Below are 17,555 nucleotides of genomic sequence, written 5' to 3'. Positions count from 1 at the left end.
AATAATCCAATGATTGATAAGCGCATGATTCCAATGGCGCAATCCAAAATATACCGGCGACTTAAAGTCCTTAGCCAGGGCCAGTTTAAACATAATCATGTATAAACAATATCATACCTGTGATATTGAATTTGTACTGCCGGTTTATGTGACCTGTGCAGTAAGGGTGATAACCCAATTTTTAGAAGCCAAGACTTCCAAATGTTTGATGATTGTCATATGCTGGAGACTTATCATCCAAAGCCAAGCCGGGTTAAATAGAAACCACATTTTAAACTTAGACCTGAACAAAAAGTCTCAAAAAACCAAAGATTGTTTTCAAAAACTTAAACCAAATAAAAAGAAGACATCGAGGCTTCTGATTCGAATACGATCAGTAAACTGTCCCAAAGGGGTTAAGCTAGGATTCGAATACGATCATGTAGCCCCCAGTGGTTTTGGCGTTGCGCTGATCAAGAGGGTATCGATAGCTATGTTCTCTTTGGTTCGAATATGACCTATGTTTGAACAGGAAGCCCCCAAATGACCTTGAGAGTTTTTTAACGACTCTGATTCGAATATGATCAAAGTCGGACCCAAAAGGGGTTAAGCTATGATTCAAATACGATCAAGAAGCCCCCTGGTGGGTTTGGCATTGCGCCGATCAAGAGGGTACTGATAGCTATGTTCTCTTTGGTTCGAATACGACCTATGTTTGAATAAGAAGCCCCCAAATGACCTTGAGAGTTTTTTAACGACTCTAATTCGAATATGATCAAAGTGGGACCCAAAAGGGGTTAAGCTATGATTCAAATACAATCAAGAAGCCCCCTAGTGGGTTTGTCATTGCACCGATCGAGAGGGTACCGACAGCTATGCTTGATGAGCAGGAAGCCCCCAAGTGACCATAATAAGATAAGTCGTAAGGCAGGATACCCATGTTTGAACCGCACATCATGGTAGCAAGTTCTCTTCAGCAACCTTTAACTTTTTGCAAGAGATAAATTCTTCTTGAACCGGGATTTTAAACCGGATATTGAGAGCTTCAAAGCTTTGTGAGGGACAGTTTCCTCTTAAACCGGATTTTGAATCAGATATTGAGAGCTTCAACGCTGTGTGGGCGCTGTGTGGCGTTGAAAGCGTAATGTGAATCCACGGAATGTTGAGGTGAGTGCGGCGGGTTATAAATGATCCTGTATGAGCCGTGTCAGCAACTCGGCCAATGGTTCCTTCCAACTGGCTGATTGAGGTTAACCAAACTGTAGTGGCGGCGACTTGTGCGCATGCCCAGTGAGCCATCCAGTGCAGACGGCGGCTGATAATATATGATAATTTGCCTCCAATTTGTTGGAAGAAACCGGGCTACCCAAGTAGTGACTTGCTCATACTCAATAAACAGCTCATGCAGATAGGTGCGGCCCGGTGTGTTGATGTAGACCAGGCTGCAAGAGACGGATGACAAAGACGACTGCAGCATCAAAGGCAGTACAGACAGATGAATCGGCGCGGTAAACCGGCGCGGACGGGCGAGTTAGTCATGGGCGCGGTAATCCAGGCGGACGAACAAGTTAGCCGCATCATGTTGATGTAAATTGAACCGCAGAGGCGGCGGCTAACACATATATTCGTCAAGCATCTTGTTCGACCATCGCTCTTGCAATGAACAACTGTCCTGCATAAATAACATTGCAGATGAAGGCAAAGATAAACTGCTCTTTGACAAAAATAATATGTGTTAATAAAACAAACTTGGATGAATATCACCTGAGTCGCCCAAACAACAGATGAGTCGGCCGCGGCGTTGTAAGCCGGTGCGGACGGGTGAGTCAATCGCAGGCGCTGACCCGGCAAGTTGATGTAGACCGAGCCGCAAAAGCGGCGACTTGCGCACGTTCGTTGAACAGCTACGGCAAATCAATGTAAACCGGGCCGCAAGGGCGGGGGCTCACACACTTCCACTCGCCGGGTAATGTGGCACAGACAAACGTCGGGTGCAAAGGCTTCTAGTGTGTGCTCCGTACCTGTTGGGGATATAACTACTGAGTGTAAACCGCCCAGGAGGGGCCGGTTTATGCACATCTATATTGAAGCCCATGAAGATATGGAGTATGGCGCTCTACTGTTAAAGCTTAGAGGCCTAGAGCCCAAAGGCGGATTAGGGCCCAAAGTAGTAAACCGCCATAGTTGTATAACTTGTATTGTAAGTTAGGGAAGGGAAGAGACCGAGCCGAACACTTGCATGAGCTGGCCTCGAGATTCTGTAAACCGGCCAGGCGTCAACCTGTGTATATAAAGGGACAACCCGGCGGCGGTTCAAGAACAAGAAACAACAGCTCGAGAGATAGGTAAAGCGGATTCGCTCCCTGCTCATCGAGATCAATCAATACCACAACCACTAGATCGTAGGCTTTTACCTTCACCGCAAGGGGCCTAACCAGTATAAACTTCCTGTGTCCTTTGTTCCGGTTTAACCCCTTTAAGCTAATCTCATTGCGATGGCTCCACGACTAAGTCCTTCTGCTAGGACATCTGACGTGTTAATTCCACGACAGTTGGCCCCCACCGTGGGGCTATCGCACGATGGTTTCGAGTTCTTAAAGGGCAACTTTGAAGGACTCAAAGGGTACGCGGTTGGCCGGATGACCAAGAGTCGTCGCGGCAAGCTCTACATCAACGACGCAGGCTGGGGCCCCGAGGTCGGCTCAATCGAGTATGGGTACCGGGTCCCCTTTGGCGGAATTCACTTTTTCATCGGCAAGATCAGCGAACCGGGCCCTGAGCCAGACATCTCCACCGACCTCGTCGAAATGCTCAGCGTGCAAGTCCTACCCGGGTTCAACCTGCCATGAAGCGTGCGTTTGTAGGGTTCATTCATGGTGCAGAATCTGAACCGGTGTCCGACGGTGAGACGGCCATCTACTCAGATGGTGAATCATCCACTGGCAAAACTGAGTCACTGTACCAATTACAAGATGGCTGGATTGGGGGATATTCCGATGGTGACAGTATTCGGAGCCCCTTTGAACCGCCAAACCGGGTTGCAATCTTCATGGCCGGTACGCAGCCCACCGTGCAATCTTCATCTGCAGCAGCAATGATCTCTGGAGCGGCAGCCGGGGCAGGTGGCCCTGTGCGCCGGCCGGCTCAGGTTCTTGCCGGTTTGCTGGACGCCTTGACGACATTGTTGACCATGGCATTCACCCCGGAGACCCAAGATCAGCATAATGCGGATGTTACAAAACTAAAGGATCAGATAACTCAGGCCAAGGCGGACTTGGCGGCTGAGGAGGCCAGGATGACTGAAGAGCGGGCTGCTTTAGATGCCCAATCACAGCAGATCCAGGCGTAGAATTACCGGCTTATGTAGGATCAGAACACGTCAAACGAAGTAATGAGGAGGAAGTATCGGTCTCGTCTACCGCCGGTTTATGAAGGAATGAATCTCTTCAATACGCCAGGCGCCGGGCCTAGTAATCCAGTAGCAGTAAACCAGACCAAGGCACCTGGGGCGGCGCCGGATCGTCCACGGGTGATAAACCCGCCTCGACGGATGGACAGCCCGCCGCAGTACATAACAACACCGCCAGGTCACTTCTCTAGCCCTTTGGATAACATGATTGCTGCAGCGTCGCGTTTGGCAGCTATTCCGATGGAGGGTGACTCACTGGCGGCGGTTGAGACACGACGGGCTAGGGATCTTCTTCAAAGCGCTGTTGTGCAGCAGCATGCTTATTCCTACAGCCGAGACAGAATACATTCAACCCCCCATCCGAGCAAGAGTTATAGCAGGCACATGGACGAACCGGCTGTGTCAAGCAGTGCGCGGCGCCGTGACGCCCCTCGAGGGCCTAATCTGGCGCATGGAGTTATGAATGCGCAGGACGTAGTGAACAACGGCAGAGCACGACGAGAGGCAGAGTTAGCAGCACAATTGGCAGCGCAGTACCAGAATCATCAAACTGCTCCGGTTCAACCAGCGGCATCAGTTGAACGTGGTTTGGCTTTTAGCTCTTGGGGAGTGCCATGCCTCACCCTGGCTCTGCGTAATGTGCGGTTGCCCAAGGATTTCAAGGGTCCGCGTAAAGTGCCTAATTATACCGCCGATCACCCCCCGAGGCATGGGTTGAAAGTTATGAGATGGCAATGGAGATGCTGGATGTGGACGAAGCGGCGTGTGCAAAATACTTCACCATGATGTTAGAAGGAATGGCTCGTACCTGGCTGAAAAGCCTGCCCGTTAACTCGATCAGTTCATGGGACGAGTTGAAGGCCCGGTTTATAGCAAACTTCAAGGATACGTGCAAGCAACCCATGTCTATTGTGGATCTGGCTGCTTGTGTCCAAGGAGAGAACGAATCAACAACTCATTGGGTGCACCGGGTTTCAAAAATCCTACATTCATCAGGCCGTATTAATCCTGATACGGCAATCATGACCTTGGAGGGTAACTGCCGGTTTATGTCACTGAAGATGAAGTTGGGATGGCTCAAGCATCACTGCAATGATATGGGAATGCTCATGGCAGCTCTGGTTAAGTATGTTGATTCTGATAATACCAAGGACCCCGATTCTGATGAATAAAAGCAGGAGAAGGGAAAGAAGAATGTCGGTACAAAAGGACAGCATAACCAGGCGAGCCACGGGAACAATGGTAAGCGTAAAGCGGAAAATTCAGATTTTGTGGCTAACACCAATATGCAGGGCAATATGCAGCGCCATAAGGGTAAACCGCCCCAGCGCGGTAGAGGCATGAATATGGTGCGCCTGTTAAACCAGCCCTGCCCAAAGCACGGGAAGAAGGAGGTTCCGGCCACGCACCTCTGGAAGGACTGTTTCATCATGAGGGAATTCAAAAACTCTGATCTCTTCCGGTATGATTAGGGTCCATCTGGCGGTTCCGGCCCAGGGTTTCATGGGCCGGGTTATGGTGGTGGCAGTTCAAACTCAGGATTCCAGAATAATCAGGGCAACCAAAAAAACCAAGGTGGTCACAATCAACAGAGTCATCAGGGGAATCAGCAGCAGTCGGGCTATCAGAGCAACCCAAAGCTGTTAAATGGTGGACAGTATCATGTCTTCACTACTAGCCTGTGCAAGCGCGATCAGAAGCTCCATAAAAGGGCAGTAAACTCTCTTGAACCGGCAGTGCCTCGTTATCTATGCTGGTCTGAATAGCCTATTGTTTGGAGTCGGGAGGATCATCCACCCCGGGTTGATAATCCTGGCCATCTGGCTTTGGTGGTTGCACCACAGGTTGGAGGTTATAAGTTTACCATAGTACTCATGGATGGAGGGAGCAGTATTAATATCTTGTATTACGAAACCTTTTGACGTATGGGGTTAACAGATAAGAATCTTAAACCGTCCAACACCATTTTTCACGGTGTGGTGCCCGGTAAATTGGCTTACCCAGTTGGTAAGATAGCTCTGGAGGTGGTTTTTGGTGATGATCATGATTCAAGATCAGAGACGGTGACCTTTGAAGTGGTTAAAATCAGAAGTCCGTACCATGCCTTGTTTGGACGACCGGTTTATGCTAAATTCGTGGCAAGGCCATGTTGTGTTTATCTGCAGCTCAAGATGCCGGGTCATAAGGGGACCATCACTGTTCACAGTAGCCGCGAGATTTCTCTAGAGTGTGAGGAAAGTGATGCGCCTTATGCTGAGTCGGTTTGTGCAATGGAGGAGTTGAAGTTTTATAAGGACAATGTTGATCCGGCAGATATGACTTCTCTAAAGAAGCCCACTACAGAGCATGATCCGGCTTTGAAGTTTAAATCAGCTGATGAGACTAAATTGGTTGATTTTGTTCCTAGCGATTCATCCAAGCAGTTCAGCATCAGTGTCAACTTGGATCCGAAATAGCAAAGTGCGCTCATCGAGTTCATCCATGAGAACCGGGACATCTTTGCATGGAAACCTTCTGACATGCCAGGTGTACCGAGGGAACTCGCTGAGCACACTCTTAATATTGATCCGAAGTTCAAACCGGTCAAACAGTTTCTTCGTTGTTTTAACGAAGAGAGGCGCAAGGACATTGGTGAAGAGGTAGCCCGGCTGTTGGCAGCAGGGTTTATTGTGGAGGTGTTTCACCCAGAGTGGTTGGCTAATCCGGTGCTGGTGCTTAAGAAAAACGGCACTTGGCGGATGTGTGTGGATTACACAGATTTGAACAAAGCTTGCCGAGCTGATCCCTTTGCCCTCCCTTGTATTGATCAAATCATTGATTCTACAGCGGGTTGTGAGCGTTTGAGTTTCTTGGATGCTTATTCTGGTTATCATCAGATCAAGATGGCAGTGAAGGACCAGGAAAAGACATCTTTCATCACTCCCTTTGGAGCCTTCTGTTATGTGTCTATGCCCTTTGGGCTCAAGAGTGCCCAGGCAACTTATCAACGCTGTGTGCAGAACTGTCTTCATACTCAGATTGGGCGCAATGTTCATGCTTATGTGGATGATAGTGTGTTTTTGGTGTACCGGCTGGCAAGCTCTTGGGTTTTCTGTGTCCAACCGGGGAATTGAGGCTAATCCAGAAAAGATGAAGGCTATCACATCCCTGGCTAAACCAGCATGTATCAATGATGTTCAACGTTTGGCGGGTCGTATCGCGGCTTTGAGCCGGTTTATCAGCAGGTTGGGAGAGAAGGCGATCCCTTTGTATCAGATGTTGAAGAAGACAAACATTTTTGTCTGGAGCGATGCTGCTGATGCGGCGTTTGAGGACTTAAAGAAGCAGTTGGCTGAACTGCCGGTTCTTGCTGCTCCAGTTGATAAGGAGCCACTATTCTTATACGTGGCTGCTAATGCCTGGGCTGTCAGCGTAGCTATTGTGGTGGAGCGCAAGGAGGCTGGGAAGGAGTACCCGGTTCAAAGGCCGGTTTATTATATCAGCGAAGTGCTCATTGAGTCAAAGCAAAGATATCCGCATTGGCAGAAGCTGGTGTATGGGGTTTTCATGGCAAGTCGGAATCTTAAACAATATTTTCATGGCCATCCCATCATAGTGGTCAGTTCTGCTCCTTTGGGGGATATAATCCAGAATAGGGAGGCGACTGGCCGGGTTACTAGGTGGGCTATTGAGCTTGGACCACACGATTTGAAGTATTTGCCTCGAACAGCTATCAAGTCCGAGGCCCTTGTGGATTTCATCAATGATTGGACAGAGTTGCAGACACCGGAAGACAAACCGGACAGCACATACTGGACTATCCACTTTGATGGGTCCAGGCAATTGGAGGGCTCGGGGGCTGGAGTTGTCCTTACTTCCCCTCGAGATGATAAAATTCATTATGTTCTTTGCTTAATGTTCCCTTGTACTAACAATGCAGCTGAGTACGAGGCCTTACTCCATGGTCTTCGAGTGGCTAAGGAAATGAACTTAAGCCGTGTACGATGCTTTGGAGACTCAGATCTAGTGGCCCAAGAAGTTTCAAGTACTTGGGATTCTAAGGATCCACTCATGGAGGCTTACCAACGAGAGGTGGATATTGTCGCTGGTCACTTCAAGGGTTATCAAGTGGAGCTTATTGATCGGCGCAAAAATGAGGCAGCTGATGCTTTAAGCCGGCTGGGATCTCAGCGTAAACCGGTGCCGCTCAATACCTTTCTGGATGTCTTGCACAACCCGTCCGTTCAATTGCCTACAGAGGAGGACCTCGCTATTCCTGATCCGGAGGCACAGTTGGTGGCCGCTTTACACATTATTCCGGATAACGGTTCCATACTTGGCGTATATGAACCGGGGTGAGTTGCCAGAAGATGCAGTTTTGGCCAGACAGATAGTCCGGCGATCCAAGTCAATGGTTATTCACAACGGCGAGTTACACCGTTGCAGTGTCTCTGGTGTGTTCCAGCACTGTGTTTCTCCTGAAGAAGGCCGTGAGATTATACAAGAGATCCATGAAGGAGACTGTGGTCATCATGCAGGTTCAAAATCCTTGGTTGCTAAAGCTTTTTGTCATGGTTTTATTGGCTGACGGCTCATGCTGATGTTGAGGACTCGGTGAGGCGGTGTGACGGTTGTCAGAAATTCTCATGACAAGCTCATGTTCTGGCTCAGGAGCTACGAATGATTCCCATCACTTGGCCGTTTGCTACTTGGGGGCTTGACATGGTAGGGCCTTTCAAGCGATCCAAAGATAAGAAGACCCACCTATTGGTGGCGGTTGACAAGTTTACTAAATGGGTTGAAGCGGAGCCAGTAAGCAAGTGTGACGCAGCCACGGCGGTTCAATTCATCAACAAGGTGATCTTCCGTTTTGGTTTTCCACACAGCATCATCACAAATAATGGCACGAACCTCTCCAAAGGTGAGATGGAGGACTTTTGTCAACGAGAACACATCCGGCTTGATGTGTCGTCCGGGGCTCACCCCCAATCTATAGGTCAAGCTGAGAGGGCTAATCAGGAAAATTTGAAGGGTATCAAGCCTCGGCTCATGGTTCCTTTGAAGAGGACGCCGGGTTGCTGGGTGGAAGAATTACCATCTGTGTTATGGAGCATAAATACCACCCCAAATCGATCTACAGGTTATACACCTTTCTTCATGGTTTACGGGGCAGAGGCGGTACTCCCTAGTGATATTCGTCATGATTCGCCCTGGGTTGCCAATTATGTTGAAGCGGACAACGAGCAAGCACGCCAAGAAGCACTGGACCTGTTAGATGAAAAACGGGACATGGCGTTGGCTTGTTCGGCGGTTTATCAGCAAGACCTGTGGCGTTATCACAACCGCCGGGTTAAAACAAGAACCTTTCAAGAAGGTGACTTAGTGCTCCGGCTCATCCAGGATCAGACCGATATGCACAAATTATCCCCTCCTTGGGAAGGGCCCTTTCTGGTCAGCAAGAATCTGCACAACGGATCATAGTACCTCATCGATGTTCGGGAGCACAAAGACTCAAGCAAATCGGAGGAGGAGACCCGTCGGCCGTGGAATATTGCTCATCTACGGCCTTACTACACCTGAGCCATAGGCTCTCATTATGTACATATTTTGACAATGTATATATTATGATCAATATAATAAACTAGCATCCTTGCAACAAGCAGGGCCTCTGCCGTTCTTCCAATATTTCTTGGTTATAAGGTGGCTTCTGCTTATAAAGCGACGTCCTGTTTGCCTTCATCAAGTAAGCCACTCCTATCCAGGTAATCCTCGCATGACCCGCTGAACGTTTGACAAGTCAATCTTATACAGACCCTGAACTTGTCGAAGTTAAAACAATGATTGGTTAGTTGGAGGCCCATCTTAAAAGGCTTTGTCAAATGGTTTAACTCAGCGGCCTGGCAGCCCATGAAAAGCCTCGAATTTGGGCCTGGTAGCCCTTGAAAAGCCTCGACTACAAGTTTTTATTTGATTTTGTTTTTGCAAAGTTTTATCTCTTTTGATAAGGTTCTAAGTTAAACCGGCGTCTAATGACCCGGCCCGACTATATGTCATTACATCAACCCGGTGTTTCTTAACCCGGCATGGCTTACAGTTATTAGCTGTTAGCACATAATAAATTATGAACCGGCATCTCTTAATCCGGTCTGGCATTGACTATAAGTCGCCAGGATGATCATCCGGTGTTTATCATAACCCGACATGGCTTATTATGCACCAGCACAGCATGGTGGGAGTTTTCAAACACTCAAATTTGGGTTATCACCCTTACTACACAAGTTGGTAAACCAACAAAGGTGATTTAATATCACAGGTCTAATATATTTCATATTTCATTACTTTATAACCTTGGTTATGAGAATTCTGGTTCTGTATTGGGTATCATAACTCGTCCGGCGGTAAACCGCCAGGACATGTTTAAATTTTTCAAATGCGGAAGGCAGGATTTTATAAGAAATACTAAGTCACATAAAGCAAGCATAGCAACAATCATGCTGGATTACAATATCAGGTAGCAGTGCACGATGGCAGAAGATCAAAGTATTTCAACTAGCCTATTACAAGGCGCTTTGATGCCCAAAAGAATAATTGTTTGTTGCCCAGAATGCTATATGCGAAAATCAAACCGGCTGCCGGATTATGATTCGTCACCAGGCTGACGTGAAATTGAAGGATCATCTCGCGTCGGTTCAACCTCCTCCTCATCACCAAGTGGCTGGAAGTCAAGGGTGGCCCAATCAATCCTGGTTAAGGCTTGGAAGACAGCTTCGTTGCTTATAAGATTGGACGGTTCAACGTCAGGGGCATATGTGTGCTTACGAATTGGAGGGGTAAGATTCTGTGCTTCTTTCACAGCTGCATCAACCCGTTTGGTGTCTGCATCATAGCTGGACCGATGGACAGACAAGTCAACTTCTTCGGCCAATTGGCTTGCCAGCGGGCGCATCTCCTTCGTCAAGGCTTTGAGGGCTTCATTATCAAAGTCTGACTCGTCTTCTTGTTGGCCAGGATAGCCCTTTGCGATATCTGCCCGATCAAGATCAACAATCCAAGCTTTGGCCCGAGATAGTGTTGTTAAAGCGCCAGCCCTCGCAGCAGCTCGCTTTACCTCTTCTATCTGGGCAGGGGGCATAGACAATTTGGCCAACATACCCTTGATCAACGTTGGTGCCGGTTTGTGGTAGGAGGCTGCACAGATGACTCATTGAGCACCAGTATACAATTGTTCTATCAACATATAGGCTGCTTTCAATTTCATTTGCATATTCGAGCCCAGATGAGCAACATGACTACCTACAACCGTTTAAGAATTTGCTGTTAAACCGGCAACTTCAAATATGTTTAAGAAAGGTTCTTACAAAGAGTACTTACCAAATATTGCAGAAGTCATAGCATTGACATGATGCTTTAGCCCACTTAGCTCTTCTGCCACTGGTTTAAGAGCTGCTTCGGCATCTTCAGCCCGCTTTAATAGAACAGCCTTCTCGGTTTCCCAATCTGCCCGCTCGCTTTTGAAACCATCCTTTAATTGCTCCATGGCAGTTAAAGCGCCCCTCAGTTCATCTTTGGCCTTGGAGGTTTCTGCTTGCTGGGACTTGATGTTTTCTTGAAGATCGGCAATCTGGGAATCTTTGTTGCTCAAGTCAGCCTGCAAAAGACAGATGATGATGTTAAGATTTTCTCAAAGTCCCAAGCACATAACAACTTATACACTTGGCACTTGGGGGCTAATGCGGATTGTTTCTTTTTTGACTATTGTTCAAAGTCCCAAGGCTCAATACAAGTATTAATCTTGGCACTTGGGGGCTAATGCGTAATTGATCAGAAAAATCAAAGGTGAAGGAATTCAACAAGGACAAGTTTTGAACAGGAAGTCCCGATTCATCTTGAAGAGGTGAATCGGCCCTTGGGGGCTACACAGTTGAAGTCGTTTTTATCCAAAGTCCCGGTTCAACTTGAGGAGATTAACCAGCCCTTGGGGGCTACAATGGAGTTGATATACAGTACAAAGAAAATTTATAAAAGTGTTTGGAATGGAAGCTACCTCATAGCGCTCCTTCATCAAGTTGACTAAACCGGCCTCATAGTCACGACTTGCATATAGGCGGTTTAGGTATCCAGAGTGAAGTTCTTGAGCAGTGAGATGAGCACAGCTTGACAGATCAGTCTTACATTTGCCCTTCTCTTCAGCAGCAGATTCCACTTTCGCACTGTGCTTTGACAAAGCGACAGGATTGCCAGGAGAAGTATGGCCAAAACCGGTAATCACAACATCATAAGTTGCTTTATTAGGGCTCACCAGTTTATCTGAGGCTTTGGCCGGGCTCGGTGGATCAGCAGTAGGACTTGGAGGATTGGCAGTCGGACTTGGTGGATCGACATGAGGACTAGCCGGGTTAACTTCTGGCGGATCAACATCAGTGTCCTGACCTTGTGGCACAGGATCATCCATAGCAATATCAGAATCTCCACCAGCACCTTCTGAGGTCCTCTCTGGTTCAATATCATCAGTGGGAGCATTTGTTTTCGCTTTCTTGCTGAGTCAAGCTTTGGCGCTGCAAAATGGCAAACAGAGGTAAATATGGTAAACCGGCGCAAGAAGGCAAAGCTAAAATTATTATGCTTACCCAGAGATGGTCTTGAGGGGAGGCATCTGTGTGGTTGACGAATCGCCAGAGGATGAATTGGAAGTTACCTGATAATTTGAGTCAAACGGATTAAGAGGGTATCGGAAGTAACCCGCCAAGGGATAAGACTTGTTAGAATTACAAGAGACCTCCGCACGGCGCTTCCGGATTGGGGTGCCTGGTAAACCAGAGGAAGTGACTTGCTGGCCACTGTGCCGGGTTGTGCGACGAGCTTCAGGATGATGTGTCTTCAAAGAAAATTCTGGATCCAAATGAGTGAGAGGATGTGAACGTTTCACTTTCTGGACTGCGCGATAGAGTTTTCGTACTGGCACAAGATTGGAATTGGAGGAAAGGGAGATTACCTCTATGTGGTCAGCACGACTGGCTTCCACATCATCCTGGTAATGGTCGTTGTCAATAAGATGTATGAAAAATGAACCGAGGGAGTCAAGTTCTACCTCTTGTTCCGAGTCATCAACATCTTTGGGCGGATCAGATGACTCGGCAGTTTTCTTCTTTGCTGGCCTTTTTGTGGCCTTGCTCTTAGAACGAGGAGCTCTCACCGGTTTGTCTTGTGGTTTTGCTGGTTTATCTTGAGTTTTCCTCTTTTGGAAAGGATCTTTGGCCTGTAAGAATAAACAAAAGGCTATCAGAAAAATGTTAAAGGGGAGATAGATTAAAAAGCAGAAGGATAAATTCTTACCGCTGGCGGCTTGTTGGAGGCATAAAAGGGACGCAACCCAGTCTTGCTGCACTCAGAAATCGGTTCATCTAGCATCTTTTTGACAGACTCAATGACTTCATCATCATTCATCTGTATTTCAGTGTGCCGTTGAGGGTCTTTGACATCCCCGGTATATTCATGCATTAACCTGGTGTGGCGGCTTAAGGGCAGGATACCCCATGAAACCCAACAACGGACGAGGTGAATGCCGGTTAAGCCGTTTGCTAGAAGAGCCCGGAGCTTAGCAAGCTGTGGTGCATATGTTTGTCATTCGTTGGCTGTAAGCTGCTAAGGCAATGGATGTCCATTGCTGAGTCGGTAAGCACGGTAACCCGGCAGAGGATTTTCATCAGTAGGAGCGGTGTTCTGACAGTAGAACCATGTCTGATTCCAATCCTTGGGGTGGCTGTGATGTTTGGCATGAGGAAAATCGACTTCTTTCCTCTTTTGAATTAACACTCCGCCAAATTTAGTATTGGGGCCGTCTGAAAATTTAGTACGGCGGTTTAAGTGGAAGAAATCTCTGAAGAGTTCAACAGTCGGTTCTTCTTGTAGATAAACTTCACAAAACACTTGGAAATTGCAGATGTTGGACACAGAGTTCAGTCCAATGTCTTGAGGATGGAGTTGGAAGTTGGCAAGTAGATCACGGAATTTTTTTTGATCTGGGAGGGCTAAACCCTCGGTCCAGATGCTGCATAAACACAACCACTTCTTCATCTTGAGGTTCAGGAGGGTTTTCGGCACCAGGGACTCTCCAATGAATGACTTCCTTATTTGCCAAAGCGCCAATTAGAACATATCCAGTGAGTTGTTCTTCTATAATCCGGGAGGGAACCCAATTGCAAGAAGAGAATTGTTTGGCCATTTTTGATGACGAACTGTAAAGGAAGTTTACATGCCGTTTCACGGTTCAAGATTGATACACATAAACCGGTGTCAAACCGGGGAATTTAATCAAAGCATGTGTGTGTGTATTAAGACGGATACTGATGATCAGGTAAAGATAGCGGTTTAAGTATGGGCTAATGGTATCTGGCGGATTATCATTTTTACAAGTTAAACCGCCTACAGTCATATGGAGAAAAACAGATCTGAAAATTGCTAAGTGCTACGCAAACAGGTTTCACAAGCTAAGGATTATCATTATGGATCTAACACAGTTCAGGGAAAAAAATATCAAAGCCCTAAAATGGCGATAGCAGAACAGAAAGGATCCAGATGGGATCTGTTTGTGGTCCTAAAGATACTATGGTGAGGCGAAATAATATAAAGCTTCGGCCACAAAGGAAAGATGTGAAGCTTATCTAGATTCAATGAGACAGTAAGATCAAACAACAAACGTGGACGAACACTGATGAACATGGATGAATACCGAAACCCTAATGTAGATCTAGGTTTGAGGAAAGAAGGCTTACCGGATTCACAGGAGTGGTGGAGGAGAGCCGCCGATCTCTGGTACGTTCAGATTGATGCAGCGGCCAGGGTGATGCAGCGCTTGAAGGTCGATGGCGGCGGTGGAGCTGTCGGGCTTAGAGCGATGAGAGGAAGAAGAACAAGCGCGGAAGGGGAAAAGGGAAAGACCACTGGGCCTATTTATAAGGCGAATGGATAAGCAGGCAAGCGCGGGGATCGAGGAGCCCAAAGCGGAAAATGGGGCACAGTTGTTGCCTCGATCTTCGGAAGTTAATTAATAAAGGGAATCTTTATGACTTTTTTATATAGAGATGACATCATGACGATTTACTGCAATTTAAAAAGATGACATCATGGCGGTTTACCAAAGCTCACAGGGAGAAGATATCATGGCGGTTTACGAGGATCATAAGAAGATGTTCAGGGAATTTTTCTAGTTATTGAAGATTGACATGAACAGGTTCAAATCAATCGGGGCCTAATGTTGGGGATATAACTACTGAGTGTAAACCGCCCAGGAGGGGCCGGTTTACGCTCATCTATATTGCAGCCCATGAAGACAAGGAGTATGGCGCTCTACTGTTATAGCTTAGAGGCCCAGAGCCCAAAGGCGGATTAGGGCCCATAGTAGTAAACCGCCATAGTTGTCTAACTTGTATTGTAAGTTAGGGAAGGGAAGAGACCGAGCCGGACACTTGTATGAGCCGGCCTCGGGATTCTGTAAACCGGCCAGGCGTCAACCTGTGTATATAAACTGACGACCCGGTGGCGGTTCAAGAACAAGAAATAACAGCTCGAGAGATAGGTAAAGCAGATTCGCTCCCTGCTCATCGAGATCAATCAATCCCGCAACAACTGGATCGTAGGCTTTTACCTTCACCGCAAGGGGCCAAACCAGTACAAACTTCCTGTGTCCTTTGTTCCGGTTTAACCCCTTTAAGCTAATCTCGTTGCGATGGCTCCACAACTAAGTCCTTCTGCTAGGACATCTGACGTGTTAATTCCACGACAGTACCCGTGGTATAAACCATGTTTGTAGTGAATAATTGTCCTGCGTACAAAAAAATATAGCAGGGCGGAGTAGTACTGCTCAGATGTTTTAATATGTATATAAAAATAGATTGGCTGAATAGCACCTGGTATCTTTATCGGATGAACGCAGACGCCGGCGCTGGATAATGTTGGACATAGTTGATAAAATATCAGATGGTCAATTCATCTAATGATGTACGTGCCGGTACTTATTCACCAAATCAAACATGAGATACTTGACTGATTTGTGTGCATGCATCTCGTCTTGGTCCTTTCCATCCAACAAAAAGTAGTAATACTATTTCTTGGTTCTCGCACAAACTCTGCTGGTATTTATCCTTCACATGGGACGGAGAGTAGTAGCACTTGGTCTAACTCATATATTAGAATGCCCCTGGTTTGTTAGTAGCAGGAGCATCGATTTCTCTCTCTTTTTTAAACTCCAACGTGCTTAGAACTACGGCGGCGGTTTTTTGAGATAACTGAAATGCCGCCGGCTCAGGACCGTGGTAGAAACCGAAGTAGAAGCGGCGTGGACGCCGGCGGGTCAACGGGGAGGCAGCCCCGGATAGACAGCTGCGAAAGCGGGCAATTTGACTGAACTTTCATCTACTGCCACATTGGTTAATAGCATGCTCTTGGTCAATCGTAGAAATGCTTTTGCAAACCGCATGTGCATTCCCTGAGTAACTTGAATGTGCAGTGGCACAAATAATATACTGATAAATAATCCTCCAATTACTATAGCGGTGAAACAGACTTCAGACATACACAACATTTCGGTCTTTTACTAGAAAAGCCAAGTTCCTTCCTCCAGATGTGCGAAGCGGCAGGTAGTCTTCAGCTTCTTGTATTTAGAAGAGGATACAGCAGAGGGGCGCTAGCGACTTGATCAGCCGGCGTCGGCGGCTTTTGACACAGAACCGCAGGCCAAAACAGCGGAAGTGGCTATAAGTGAGCCGTTCTGTCGGGCCGGCTCGCAACGAGGCGGGTCAATAGCCTGCCTCAGGGCGGCTCGTAGACAAGGACTGTCCGACGAGGCAGTGTCTTGCCGTGCGAGGCCACAGAGGAATAGACTGGGTTGTGATCTTCCTTTTGGTAATTTAAAACTGAACCATTACTACTATATCTTCACGTACTAGTGAAGGAAATATGCGCTAGAGGCAATAATAAAGTTATTATTTATTTCCTTATTTCATGATAAATGTTTATTATTCATGCTAGAATTGTATTAACCGGAAACATAATACATGTGTGAATACATAGACAAACATAGTGTCACTAGTATGCCTCTACTTGACTAGCTCGTGAATCAAAGATGGTTAAGTTTCCTAACCATAGACCTGAGTTGTCATTTGATTAACAGGATCACATCATTAGGAGAATGATGTGATTGACTTGACCCATTCCGTTAGCTTAGCACTTGATTGTTTAGTATGTTGCTATTGCTTTCTTCATGACTTATACATGTTCCTATGACTATGAGATTATGTAACTCCCATTTACCGGAGGAACACTTTGTGTGCTACTAAACGTCACAATGTAATTGAGTGATTATAAAGGTGCTCTACAGGTGTCTCCGAAGGTACTTGTTGAGTTGGCGTATTTCGAGATTAGGATTTGTCACTCTGATTGTCGGAGAGGTATCTCTGGGCCCTCTCGGTAATGCACATCACTATAAGCCTTGCAAGCAATGTAGCTAATGAGTTAGTTACGAGATGATGCATTACGTAACGAGTAAAGAGACTTGCCAGTAACGAGATTGAACTAGGTATTGAGATACCGACGATCGAATCTCGGGAAAGTAACATACCGATGACAAAGGGAACAACGTATGTTGTTATGCGGTTTGACCGATAAAGATCTTCGTAGAATATGTGTGAGCCAATATGAGCATCCAGGTTCCGCTATTGATTATTGACCGGAGACGTGTCTCGGTCATGTCTACATAGTTCTCGAACCCGTAGGGTCCGCATGCTTAAAGTTCGATGACGGTTATATTATGAGTTTATGTGATTTGATGTACCAAAGGTAGTTCGGAGTCCCGGATGTGATCACGGACATGACGAGGAGTCTCGAAATGGTTGAGACATAAAGATCAATGTATTGGACAACTATATTTGGACACCGGAATGGTTCCGGGTGAGATTGGGACAATACCGGAGCACCGGGAGGTATATGGGCCTTAATGGGCTTTAGTAGAAAGGAGGGGAAAGGAGCAAGGGAGGGGGCGCCCCCCCAAGCCCAATCCGAATTGGGAGGGGGGCCGCCCCCCTTTCCTTCCTCCCTCCTTCCTCTTCCTTCCCTTTCCCTCTCCAAATAGGAAAAGGAGGAGTCCTACTCCCGGTGGGAGTAGGACTCCCCCGCTTGGGCGCGCCTCCTCCTC

The sequence above is a fragment of the Triticum dicoccoides genome, chromosome 6B (assembly GCF_002162155.2).
Source record: "Triticum dicoccoides isolate Atlit2015 ecotype Zavitan chromosome 6B, WEW_v2.0, whole genome shotgun sequence".
NCBI lineage: Eukaryota > Viridiplantae > Streptophyta > Magnoliopsida > Poales > Poaceae > Triticum > Triticum dicoccoides.
Note: the sequence above shows the minus strand (reverse complement) of the source record.